Here is a 14,539-nt window from a genome sequence, read left to right as displayed (position 1 = left end):
CAAAATCCAAAGAAGCTCACTAGGTCCCCTGCCTCTTTTTTGGCTGTAAGAAAGCCCAGAGACAATAATTAATCTTATCTCAGAGAGATATTTTAATACGCCCTGCACTAATGGGCCCCTAGAAATTTCACTGAGGAAGAAGGCCCCTGAATTTTTGTCAAATTTTTTTTCTGAAATTTGTCAAACTCTCCGACATACAAATGTCTTAGCAATAGACCTTGAGTAATTGCTACCTTTTGCTCATTAGATCCAGTCCACAGAGTGTCATTAATGTAAAAGACCATGTGGAAAGGAAAGGTAATATTTCTACAAACTAAATTATCACATGAGCCTTGAGAATTGATATGCCCCTCAGGTAAAAGAATGAAAGTATATTACTGGCTTTGCCCACTGAAAGCAGATTGCTTGTGATTGGTCGTATTGACAGAAATGGAGAAAAGGCAATTGCCAGATCAATAGCTGCATAACAGATATTAGGAGATATACTGAATTTGCTGAAGCAATGAAACCACATCTGGCATAGCAACTGCAATTGGAATAGTCAACACCAGATGGTTACAATAACCTACAGTCTTTCTCTAAGATCCATCCATCTTCTTCTCAGGCCAAATAGGAAGAATGAGATGGGAATTACCACCCCTTCCCTTCTCCATTTCTTGATGATGGGTGGCACTAATCTCTACAATTCCTCCAGGCATGTGATATTGCTTTTGGTTTACTATTTCCCAGGTACAGACACTTCTAGTCATTTCCACTTGCACTTTCCCACTGTAATAGCACTTACTCCACAAGTCTGGAGTTGCTATGTGGGGATTCTGCTAGTTGCTGAGTATATCTATTCCGATTGTACATTCTAGAAAAGGAAAATTACCACAGGATGGGTTGGGAGGCCCACCAAGCCCACTGTGAGAGGGATCTGAGCTAAAACTCCATTGATCACCTGACCTCCATTAGCCACTTCTCTGATAGGTACATGACAGTGACATCTTGGTTCTCATGGAATTTGTTCTGAGCCAGTGTCCAATAGTCTTTGAAAGTTCTGATGGTTTCCTTTTATGCAATGCACAATTACCCTAGTAAAAGACTGTAGGTCTCATTGAGGAAGGTTGGAGTAAAGATTAACAGTATAAATGTTAGTCCATGTACCAAAATCCTTCTTCATGGGGACCCAGCCTTATCATTCAGGCTCCGTAAACTCCTTAAATATGGGAATTGATTGAAGAACCATGGCTCTATGTTTCAATGGTTCATGTTAGACTTTTATTCACTTAATCTAGAAGTTTTCTGCTTATACCAGTCAAATGAGGATGTAGTAGCCTTCCTATATATTTCACTTCTGGGAACACCATCATTAATTGGTCAATGCCACAGGTCCATGTTGAGTCAGAGTATTCTGATAACTGGTTTGGCATTGCTATCCATTATAGTAACCATACTCATCTTGTCTTTGCAATTGAACACTTCCTTGACACTGTGATCTAGGATCCAATCCTCCATTGTATCTAGATTTCCCAATTCAGTGACTATAGTTCCACAGAGAAGAGTGATCTCAGAGTTCTTAAGGATGTTGGGGGCTTCCCTCACAAATTTATTTCTCATGGTGAAAAGTATGTCTCTGGAGATCCCTGGGTGGCTCAGCGGTTTAGCACCTGCCTTCGGCCCAGGTCAGTCCTGGAGTCCTGGGATCGAGTCCCACATCAGGCTCCCTGCATGGAGCCTGCTTCTCCCTCTGCCTGTGTCTCTGCTTCTCTCTCTCTCTCTCTCTCTCTCTCTCGCACACACACACACACACGAATAAATAAATAAAATATTTTTTAAAAGTATGTCCCTGAACCTTCCCAATGTGGGTGAGTAGGTTTTATTTTTTATTTTTTTTTTTAAATTTTCATTTATTATTGATGATAGTCACACACACACACAGAGAGAGGCAGAGACACAGGCAGAGGGAGAAGCAGGCTCCATGCACCGGGAGCCCGACGTGGGATTTGATCCCGGGTCTCCAGGATCGTGCCCTGGGCCAAAGGCAGGCGCCAAACCACTGCGCCACCCAGGGATCCCGGTGAGTAGGTTTTAAATAACAAATCCGCTCTAACATTCCAATCTCTTCCAACTTCTGAATCTCGTTCTGTTCATTAAACCAAAACAGTTCTAGTATTTCCAACTTGTTCACAATGGGTCACATTTTGGTCCATATTTTAGTCAACCAACCAAACAAATTGTTACAGCTCTTTCCTCAAGCTGCAATATTAGATGCAGAATCTCTACTTAGTGAGCTCATATTAACAAATTTAGCCCGATCCAATTTCATTCCCACACACATTCCCCAGATTTCTGTCTGTATAAATTAGAAAACTCAAGTAGTTGTTTTGAAATATTGCTCACATTCTCATGGGTCACACTTTGTCCATTTATTTTTGGGGCCTTCTGGGACTTGAATCTTATTATAAGTTTAGTTGCAGAGCAACTGTCTCAGGAAGTCCATGCAATTTCTTCAGCATTGTAGGGTTAATCCTCTCAGAAGGGGCTAAAGAGGCTACTCCCACTGGGGATAAAAGACTGTTCCCTCTGGGGATGGGGAGATCCCTTCCAGTGGCAAAGAAGACTCATCAGAATTTAAAGGCTCAATATCCCCAGCTTCATCAGGATCTTCCCACATGTCCCCCTTTCCAACTGATAGGACCCCATTCTTCCCCAATCAATGCTCTCCTTTAACAGTAAATACTCTATGACACTGAGGGTTCAATTTCTATAGTAATTCAAACAATCATAGAATGAAATTCTAGGTTTGATTTTTAACAATCCCAAACCTGTAGTTAGAGAATATAAGGGTGTTCTTCATTGTATACATAAAGTTTTTAGATTATTTAGGCAGCACCTCAGCTGAGAGTTCAAATCCCTGAGCTCACTCTTTTCTTTCCCAACTATGTCCAGTAGAAACCACCAGCCAGTCTCACTATATCTGTTAGTTAGACCAAAATGTTTGAAAGTATCATAGTCACCCAGCTTCTTGCTTTTTTTTCTTTCAAGATTTCATTTAAATTCTAGTGAATTAACATATAGTGTAATATAGATTCAGGGGCAGAATTTAGTTATTCATCACTTGCCCATAATCCACTTACCCCATGCCCCCACTCACCTCCAGTAACCCTGTTTTTTCTCTATTGTTAAGAGTCTCTTAAGGTTATTGCTTTTTTAAGTGGTTGATTATGAGTATCCAGGAGTGATGTTTTGGATATCTATTGCCGGATCACACCACGGACCATTGGAAATAGCCATTAAATCTAATCCAGTTAGAAATCCAGTTAGAAAGCCAATTTCAGAAACTCTAGAACCAATTTAGAAACTTTACCCTTAATGCTCTATTTCTCTAGAACCAGTCTCAGTATCAAAATCTATATTAGACAGGGTTCTCTAGAGAAACAGAACCAATAAGTTATAAATTTATTATAAGAAATTAGTTCATATGACTATGAAGATTGAAAAATGTCCAGATATGCAGTTGGCTAGTTGGAGACCCAGGAGAGCCAATGTTGTAAGTTCTTGTCTAAGGGTGGGAAATGTCTGGTGTTCCAGCTAAGCAATCAGGCAGAAGAAATCCCTTTACTCGGCCTTTAAAAAAAAAAAAAGTCTGGTCAACCTGAAGGATATAAGGATACAGCCTTTTTGCTTCAAGAAGTACAACTTTAGGGCAACCCCGGTGGCACAGTGGTTTAGCACTGCCTGCAGCCCAGGGCGTGATCCTGGAGACACTGGATCGAGTCCCACTTGGGCTCTCTGCATGGAGCCTGCTTCTCCCTCTGCCTGTGTCTCTGCCTCTCTCTCTCTCTCTCTCTCTCTGTGTGTGTCTCTATGAATAAATAAATAAAATCTTAAAAAAAAAAAAAAGAAGTACAACTTTGAAAGACAAGCCTTGCTCCACAATTCCCCACGGAATCAGCTGAGGCCTCTATTGCAACTACGTTGTGTGGATGGAGAACTTCTCCCTTTACCCAATTTTGCTTCCCTAACCCTCAATACTCTCATTCTCAAGAGACATTAAAGTTTCTAGTGACATCTGGATGGCTCAGTCAGTTAAGCAACCTGCCTTTGGCTCAGGTCCTATGATTCCAGGGTCTGGCTCTAAGTCAGCCTCCTGCTCAATGAAGAGTCTGCTTCTTGCTCTGCCCCATTCTACTCTCCCCATCCCCACTTGTGCTCTCTTTCAAATAATTAAAGAATATCTTTAAAAAAAAGTTTCTACACAGATATCTCAGAGCTTCAGAGTCTATTTCCTAGGGAATCCTATATATATTTATACACACACACAGACACACAAAGAAGTTGCTTTATTAACTCATTTTATGTTGTTTTTAGAGGAATAAAAACATTTTGTCACATCATGACTTTAGTTGCTTCCTTTTTACTTAATTCCTACTGTATTTTCTCTTTTAGTTGTGCAGTATCCAGCCATTCAATAAATGAGGATACTCTAACTGCAGAAATGATTATGAATGAGATTACACAAGAAATAATGGACATTTGGTTTTGATCTGGCAGATAAGGAGCTTGACAATTATCACTTCCATCTATACAACAACAAAGAAAGCTAAATAAACTGAAAATAAACAACTCTTCTTAAATCCATGAGGGAACTGAAATCACAGGTCACTGCATTGTAAATTGAAGTGACAGGAAAGTGGATACAGAGAATCAAAGTTTACTGAAGCAGAAGCCCAGGAATAGAAAGTTCCATAAAAACTGGCACCAACATAGGAAAACCCAAACTATAATAGACAAGTTTATAGAAAGAGGATTAAAGGAAGACTCCACAAAGACAATGACAGTTCATCTGAACAAGATTAATGAATTGAGTAGTTTCTGCCATTCAAACATTTTCCAAAACCCAATTTTGCCATTAGATATTTTTTTCACCAAATATACTATGGTTAAAAATATTCCCTATCCCTTCTGAATTCTTTGTCAAGCAGTTTGGGTGTCTCTATTTCTTTAGAGTTGGTTACTGGTATTTTATTTTGTTTCTTTGGTGATATCATGTTTCCCTGATTCTTCACAATCCATATAGCCTTGACTTGGTGTCTATACATATGAAGAAGTAGTCTTTTCTTCCAGACTTCATAGATTGGCTCTGGCCGGCAAAGGCCTTCATCCATCAGCCATGACAGAGATTCTGGGTAGGTCTGGTGCTGGAACCAGGGGCAGGCAGGCCTGGAACCTGGGTCCTTGAGTGGGTTGACTTAATGCCTGGGTCCACAGACACTGGCCTGATACTAGTGTGGACCTGGAACCAGGATCTGTAAAGGTGGGCCTGGAGCCTATGTCCATAGTGGTTGATCAGAAGACTGGGTCTGGAGAGACTGACTTGATGCTAAAATGGGCTTGGAGCCTGAGGCTGTATGAGTAGGTTGGGAGTCTGCATCCATGAAGGCTGCACTGGAATGGAACCAGCCTGACACCAAAGCTCTTTTGTCTCCTTCCCCATGTGAGAGCTCCCAAGTGGAGAGGTCTCTCTGGGTACTGCACTTCCTGAGCATCAGGAGGACTGATGTGTACAAAGTGAGACTATCCTTACTCCCATCGGTGCATTTCTTATTTCCATGCTTCCTCTAATTGCTATAATCTCTCACCTGGATTCTATAACTCTTGTGAGGATGTGTTGTTGCTGTTGGTGGTGGTGGTGAAGATGTTTTTATATGTGGATGGTTGTTAAATTAGTGTTTCTGTGAAGCGACAAAAAAACCTCTTATTCTGCCATCCTGCTGATGTCTCTTCCTCAATTAAACTCTTTTTGTCTTAGATTTATGTATTTATTTTGTGGGGGAGGAACAGGGGAAGAGAATCTTCAAGCAAACTCTGCTGCACTGAGCAAGAAGCCTGACACAAGGCTCGATCCCATCACCCATGAATTATGACCTGAGCCAAAACTAAGACTCACATGCTCAATCAACTGAGCCATTCAAGTGTCCTCTCAGCTAAATTCCTAAAGAAAGATTTTTTTTCTAAAATATTTTAAGCTCACAGGTCTGGTGGTTTAAGCAACACATTATATACATTAACCAGTACTGACATGAAGCTGAAACTAAAAGTTGCCTCCTATCTTGTTTCTCTTCCTTTTGTTCCTTATCTCAAATAAGGAAGTTGGTTAGGTGCCAAATGGGTTTAAAATGAAAGGTTCATGAGTTCTGAGGAAATCTTTTTCTTTTTCTGGAAATACAAGTGTATAATGACTTTCTGATTGAATCACAAGCTGCTGTAGTGATATTTTATAAATGTACTGGTATTCTCTGGTGACGGATACATTTTGTCAGTATCCTGTTTCCTTTCTTAGTAGAAGGCCCACTTTTCAGCTGTTGAAGATTGATCGTATGTTCTAAATGCTAACCCTTCCCTCTAGTTGAATCAGGGTATAATAAAAATGTAAATGAAGATATTTTTGAAGCTTTTTGGATACTGTGGTGTTTACATAGGTCTGTGGGTTTGTTTTGATAGAGAAAGGAAGTTGATACTAAAATATGGTGTATCATCATATAATAAGTCATTACTGAAATGAGTTGAATCAAAATCTCATCTTCCTAACCATAATCCAAATAACTCTTTACGAATAAGTAAATTTCTCCATTTTAGTAACTTTAAGTGAGGGGAAGTCAGAAAGGCACAGATAATTTTGAAAGTGTGTGTGTTTGTGTGTTAATTCTAAGGGGAATAGAAATTTTCTGTTTTTATAGCTAATTTGTGGAAAAGTCAAAAAAGGCTATTCTACTAAACACGCAATGTTTTGACCTTGCTTGAATGATTTGCAAACATGTGTAATACATGTATGCCCTACTCTTGGGCCTATATTATGATCAAACCCAGAATATCCCGCTGTAGCAGTATTTTTCTGTTGCTTAACAATGTCTGGGAATGTGATCTACACAAGATTGAGGTTCTATAAATCAATCAAGTTTTATACTATGCAAAAAGGTGACATTATCTGTAGAAAAAGTAAGAACAATTGGTAGTGGAAGAGGGGCTATGGAAACAAAAGAGATTTTGATGAACAGGTGACTTGGGTCTAACTCCTAAGAAGACCATTGACTAGGTGATTAGGAGAGAAACTGGAAAAAGGAATCCTGAACTGGGGAGATTCTAAGCAAATCTAGAGTGATAGGAAAGTACAAGATGACATAGGCAACTAGGCAATGAGGAGTGATGTAGTGTGTGCAGAGAGACAGGACAGGGAGGAGCAAGTGGAGATGATGACAGGGGCTCTTGGAATGCAGGGAAGATAAACAATGTGAAAGACATGAAATTACTCTAAGGCTTGGTGCTGGGCCAGTGGATAGCCTCTGTAAATCATGCCATCATCCTTACTCTTCTCCATGTTGGCCTCTCAGTCCATAATGCTCTTCTACATGTTCTCTGATGGGTGGAGAGAGAAAAACAGAGTCAAAAAATAACCTTCAAGAGGCCCTCTTAGCCATTTCTTACTTCTCTGTTCATTTCCTGTCCCCTCTGGAATGTCCTTCACCTTGTAGGGTGTGACTGCCTTCTCTGTTGACACTGCCTGGTGCTACTCATTGTGTCAATTGCTCTGAGGATCCCCCAGGGGTAAGTGCTAGACATTTAGGGCAGGATTAATCTATACAACTAAAACTTCCCTAAGGGGCGCTTACCTGGCTCAGTGGCTCAGTCGGTTAAGCATCTGCCTTCAGTCAGATCACTGATCTTGGGGTCCTGGAATCAAGCCCTACATCAGGCACCCTGCTCAGTGGGGAGTATGCTTCTCCCTCTAACCTTTTACCCACCCCCCACCTCACTTATGCTCTCTCTCTCCCTCTCTCAAATAAATAAAATCTTTTAAAAAATTAAACATCCCTAGGAAATAAAATATTGTAATTTTGTTCAAAAATTTATTATTGCTAGCTGTTAACAGCCCTGGTCCAAAGAGATTGAAGACAGGAACTATATTTTGTAGTTTGAAATAAAGATTTCCAGTAATCAAAAGTTTACCCCCAAAAAACAAATATTACCACAACTTCAATAACTTTTCAGTGCATGCCCAAGAACTTATCCCAGCAGCTAGAAATCAACAGATACATTCATCAGAATTGGAAATTTGATATAAAGGATACCCCAGCCAGGACCCCAGCCAGGACCCCAGCCCTTCTCTGGCCAAGCAGTTCTGTATTCTCCAGTACTGCTTTCATGGGGAATATGCACATTTTTGTAGGTTAAGGCTTGGAATTAGGTAGATGCCTTCGTCCCAAGCCTTTTGTGGCCAGACTTCTCTAGACCTTTGCCCTGTTATAGGTCCCTGGCTAAGCTAAAGTTTCCAGCCTGTGTGTGCATTAAGCACCCCTTTAGTAGTCCTTGAGCAGCCCAGCTGTGTTAGGTCATTAGAGCTAGTCCCCAGCACCAAAGGTACAGCCCCTAGGGCCCCTGACCCTCCACCATCACCACCCCTGCCCTGCGCCTTGAATATTGCTCCAGGCAGCAGCTGCAAATTGGCAACAGACTCAATTTGGTCTTACTGCCTGAAGGGGCTCCTGGGATTCTCCAGCAACAGCCCGGATATCTCTTTTTCTTGTTCTTGTTTATTTGTTTTGTTTTGTTTTTTGAAAGGTGACATAAAATGAAGTCGTTTGCATCCAGGTGTTTTAAAATTGAAGTGGCCCTGAAAGAGGTGGGCCTTATGCACATACTCTTCTCCTCAAGTGGAACCATGAACCTTTGAAATGGGCCATGCCGCCTGCCTTCAGCCCAAGGCATGATCCTGGAGTCCTGGGATCAAGTCCCACGTCAGGTTCCCGGCATGGAGCCTGCTTCTCCCTCTGCCTGTGTCTCTGCCTCTCTTTGTGTGTGTGTGTGTGTGTGTGTGTGTGTGTGTGTGTGTGTGTGTCTTTCATGAATAAAGAAATAAAACCTTTAAAAAAATGACAAATTTAAAAACGATTAAATGGGCCATGTGACAAATACTCCAAGAACTCTGCAAGAACTTGCTACAATAGTGGACTTTAGCTCAGTGAAAGCCTTAGCTTTCATTATGTTTAGTCAAGGTTAGTTTATGTTTAGTCAAGGTTAGTTTTCTGCTGCCAATACCAATCAAAATTCTTTGTGAACAATGTAAACAATTGTAAACAATACCAAAAACAATGTAAAACAATACCAAAAACAATGTAAACAATACCAAATCAAAATTCTTTGTGAACAATGTAAACAATTATGTTTAGTCAAGGTTAGTTTTCTGCTGCCAATACCAATCAAAATTCTTTGTGAACAATGTAAACAAGCATTACTTTTTTGACTTTAGAACCCCTGACTTTTGCTTTTTAGTGGACACTATTTGGGTTACTACCCAAACCTGTGTACCCTGAATTGCAATTCTTTGATCCTAAATAAATACTTTTGCTTCAATATTGCCTTCTGAAAATTTTAGATTGATAGGTGGTTATACCAGCCATCTCACCTGGCCCCTCTTTGACAAAAGAGTGGGGTAAGCTGGAGCTCTGCTTTCAGGGGGAACATTCACCATTGGGTAGATTAGGGTTTGGACTAGGTATGCACCTCATCTCTCAATAGCCCTCTCCTGCAATCCAGTCTTTCCTGACCATTGTCCTATTCCAGATCCCTGGCTACACTGACTAGCATTATACATAAGGCATAGGGGAGCATTGGCACTCCTTCAGTAGGCCTTGGATAGCAGAAGCCTCCTAGACCTGTGTAACTAGAGTTCAACCACAACCACTTGCATAGACTCCAGGGTAGAGGGAGCCTATCCCCTATCATTTTCAGGAGGCAACTGCAAATTGGCACCAATCTGCCCCTATCTGTACTTGCCACCTGATGGGATCTTATACTTCTCCAGCAACCAGGGCTCTTAGGTGTTCCTTATTGGAGACTATCCCAGGCCACTCCAACCTCTACTCTGGCAGGCTGTCCAGCATCTCTGGCTCTGCCTGCAGAGATGTATGCCCATTTGTGTAGGATAGAGCTTGGAATAAAGCAGATGCCTGTTCTCCCAAGATCCTGCCTCTTCTGATACTTGCCCTGTTGAGAGTCCCTGGAGAAAGAAGAGGAGGAGAGAGAGAGAGAGGGGGAGAGAAATAATGCCCCTTTAAAATGGAAATATTTTAAAGGGACACAAGCTTCTTGGGAACTTCCAGCTGCACAAAATATTCTTCTCTAAATGAAAAAAGAACTTATACACATAATTGGGGGGGAGCTAAATATATAAATACTATTCTCAACTATGTATATATGTGTGGGAGTGTGTGAATGGCAAGTTCTGAGCCAATTGTATCACATATACATGTGTGTCATATATATATAATCATACACACAATTAGAATCTAAAGTATCTCCTAAAAGGTAGAAATTCTTCTAGACTGGGTAGCAAATACACTGTTCATTAAACTATTTTGTCAAAGTAGAACAAGTATATACTATTGATGCTTTGAAGCAAAACGTATAAATGTCTATCATACACCTTTGAAGTATTTATCCACATGCCAAATTATGATAAAATTTTACTTTAGAAAAAATATATAATTGTATTTCAAGAACATCCTATTTCACACTGTTGTATTAAAATTGATAATATTTAAAATCGTTTGACAGCTGTTTTAAAGTAGACAAATAATGCAAAATGCCAGTGTTTACATTGATTAGGAAACCTAACTTTATCCATTCAGCAAACTTCTATTTTGTCCAGAATGTCCAATGACACTCATTCCTATTGCATAATAGTGATGTATGCTAGCCACTTTTCCTAAAGATTATTTTATATTAACTTGTTTAATTTTAAAAACAAGCTTGTAAAATAAAGACTATTATCATCTCTGCTTTGGATATGAAAACAAATTAGTCAAACAGATGTTAAGTATCTTTCTCAAGATCACAGAGCTAGTAAGCCATGGAGCTGGGATTTAAACTAGAGTCTCTGCTCTAACCATTATGGTTTGTTGCCATAAAATAGATTTGCCATTCAGTACTCTGAATAAATAGAAGTTACCTTGTACAGAGTATATTTTATGAAAATATTGGGAATACTAAGATTATTTTGGCCATGATTAGTATGACACTAGTTTACATCTCTTCTTATAAAGTACCTAAGACTGAGTTTTTAAAGTTCTGATCTATTCAATTTCAAATACTGGGAAAACACAGAATGTGAAGTATGCTTTACTGTAAACATTTTTGGAGATGAAATTGGGGCTGTTAGAATTCCTATAACTAAGAGATTTACACATCCCTGAGAAGACTTTTTTTGTGATCTGTTTCATTCATTTCATGATTAAGCATGTAATGTCATGATTATTCTGATATATAATTATCTCCTAAGGCCTGCTTTCTCTTCTAGCATGAAAACCAGAAGAAAAGCTATATTCATACTTTACTTGATATCAAATTGCCAAAGTCAGAGCACAGACTTAAGATCTACAGTATGCTGGATTTCTGCCGATTGAATTACAACCCTATTGTCATCTAACAGGAATACAGGACAGAAAGCTACATATATCTTAACACTGTAATATAACCATGTTATATAACCAAAATAATTTTTCCTAGGCTTTAGAATGTAGTAAAATATTTGAAGGACAATAATGTTTAAATATCTCTGAAGGATAATGTAGATTTGGACTAAACGTTGCTTCAATAGGATTCAGAAAACAGTTTTGAATTAGTCACTTCTCTTTAGTTATGGTTAATAGAAATTTGAGTCCGTTTAAATGGCTTAGACTAATGAAGGTGTTTATTATGTTACAGAGGGGAAGCTGAATAGGGTGGTACACAAAATTGAAGAAAAAGCTACCAAATTCAGGGCACCATGGATGAAATTGCATTGTGCTAGTCTCTGCTTCTCTTTAAATTGATAAGGCAACAAGTATCTTAGCAAACCCAACTGAAAAATCCAACTTAAAAAAAAAATCTATCTCTGAGCTTCCATTCATCAATTCATGAACTCAGATTTGTCTTGCTTGGGTCACAGATCTGCTCCTACAGACCTTAAACCATAGGTCTACCCCTTAAACTACCCCTTTGTGTTTTACCAAAACAGAAAGTTCAGATCCGGATCTGTGGTTGTCTCTTTTGCTATGAGGAAAGGGATTCAGGGTGCCTGGAAAATAGAGTAGAGTCTTTCAAAGAAAAGAGAACATAATTTCCAAAAAAAAAAAAAAAGTGACAAGAAGGAACTTAAACCTAGATATTGAGAGGATATAATCAATACTTGTTCATTAGGTTGATTCTGTATTCAAACACAAACCATACTAAAAGATGAAAAAAATAATGCAGCAAACCACATTTATATGTAAAATTTAGGTATTTTCTTTTAAGGCTGAGAAAAAATTCTGAGGTATAGATGTCAAAATTTGCCTCCAGTTTTCCTTCAATACAAAGAATTTTAAAAATTTATTTTCTTTCAAAAAGATCTTTTATTTTAGTATAGTTTCAGTTTTTGCTACATTTGTTGCAGGGTTACTGGTTCTTGTCTCAAGGAATTGAAGAATGAATCTCATGGACACAAAAGCGTGAAATGAAATGAAAGCTTATTAAGGGAAGGTGAAAGCAGAAAGGAATGAAAAAAAGCTTTCTAGAGAGAGGAAGTTCCCAAATGGTTTGACACTGAGGGCTATTGGCAGTCTTTTATTGAGAACTGACTGGGAAGCTTGTGGTTTTGAGATTCTTGTGCCATCTTGGTTTAAGCAAAGATGATTGATAACATCTTTCATGGCTCACTTTTCTGAGGTCTAGTCATTTTCTGTGATTACAACGTAGCTGCCAAAAAAAAAAAAAAAATACTCCCTAACATCCAGGGCAGGTGGTCTAGTTTGTTCCCTTATCTCTGGTTTTGTCGGCCTCAGCATTTCTCCACATTTGGGATTTCTATGAGCCTGGTCACATAGGCCCCTGTGTGAGCCTAGTCAGGGGAGTCAGGGGCCTCCTATCTCACCCTACCTATACCGTAACCCTTTCCATACCCACAGTTATTACTTAGAAATGAACAAAATAAAACATTGTGACATTTCCAAATTATCAACCAAGTTTATAAAATGAGTTCATGAATTCAAGTATTTAAATTCTATTTTCTGAATTAAAATTACAAAATATCATGCAAGAATGAAGTCAAAGTCATGTCCCTATGTTTTCAAAGGAGCTATTGGTCTCCTTTGAAACTACCTAAATTTGGGGTGGGAGGAACACCTGGATGGCTCAGCAGTTAAGTGTCTGCCTTTGGCCCAGGGCATGATCCTAGAGTCCTGGGATTAAGTCCCACATTGAGCTCCCTGCATAGAGCTTATGTCTCTGCCACCCCCCATCTCTCTCATGAATAAATAAATAAAATATTTTTTAAAAAAGTATCTACATTTTTTGTATATATGGAGAATCATCTGATTTAATGAAGATAGGTTATTTTGATTATTCCACTATAAACTATTTGACTGAATGATAAAGCCAATCATTTAAGGAAAAATCAAACTTGGAATATTACTCCTCTAATAAAAACAAATATAAAAGACTTGAGAATCTTGGAAATAGACCAGAAACTTATGACTTGTCATCATTACCAAATTAATGCAATTGTTTAGATGTTCTTTCTATCTACCAATATAATTTGCCTTTGCTCAGTACTGTAAAAATTCGAGGACTGAGATTAAAAGCAGTGAATAGTGTCTACAGGTTTCTCCCTTGGCTGTTAGTTTAATAGTCCAGAGATGGTTATTTTTGCTATAACCTTGGCTTACGCTGGAGATAAAAATCTCACAATCTCTTCCTTTCTCTCATTATGAGGTAATTCATTAAAAGTAGAGCAAACAACCAAAATATAGAACAACAAAATTTCAAATTCCTTATTTCAATTTCCTAGTCTACTGCCTCCTGCTGGTGCAGCCTACAAGCCTCCTCCGGTCTTTCAGGATTTGTATTTCTTCCCCTAAAAACCAAGTACCAGCAGCTGCAATGCATAATCATAGAGGTTCTGGATGGAAAGCCACCGAGACATCTATCTCCCCAAGCTAGAAACAGAAGACATTCTCTCCAGGCATAGTTTTTAAAAAATAGGTGTTTGGCCTTCAAGAAACGACTTGGCCCTTAAGATGGAGATTTACCTTGTCAGCTCACTGCTTTATTAAGGGACCCTTTCCAGTTCCCAGGAACTGGGGCAGAGAAGCTGTGAGCTTATGTCCACCAGTGCTGTGGACTGTTCTACCCTCCAGCACTGTGCCCAAAACTACTGGGACATTAAACTCAATCCTCTCGTCCTCTCTTAGAATGTGTCCCCTGAATTTACAGATGGCCTTTTCCTTAGAGTAACTTGAATTTTTAAATTTATTATTAAAGTTAATTATGTCCTCTTCCTGTCCAATTTTACTACCATCATATCTGCCCAGAGGAAAATAGCATTAATAATAAGTCCTTCACCTCTTTATCTATACATAAGCAAATGTGTACAAGCATGATTACATAAACTGGTCAGTATGCAGCCTCGATTACAACCTTGACCTTAGCTTTGGGTAACAGTCATAATGCCCATTGTCCCAACACCATGGAATCCTCAGCA

This window comes from Canis aureus, chromosome 25 (genome assembly GCF_053574225.1).
Source record: "Canis aureus isolate CA01 chromosome 25, VMU_Caureus_v.1.0, whole genome shotgun sequence".
NCBI lineage: Eukaryota > Metazoa > Chordata > Mammalia > Carnivora > Canidae > Canis > Canis aureus.
The sequence above is the reverse complement of the archived record's forward strand: the minus strand, read 5'-3'. Positions refer to the sequence as shown.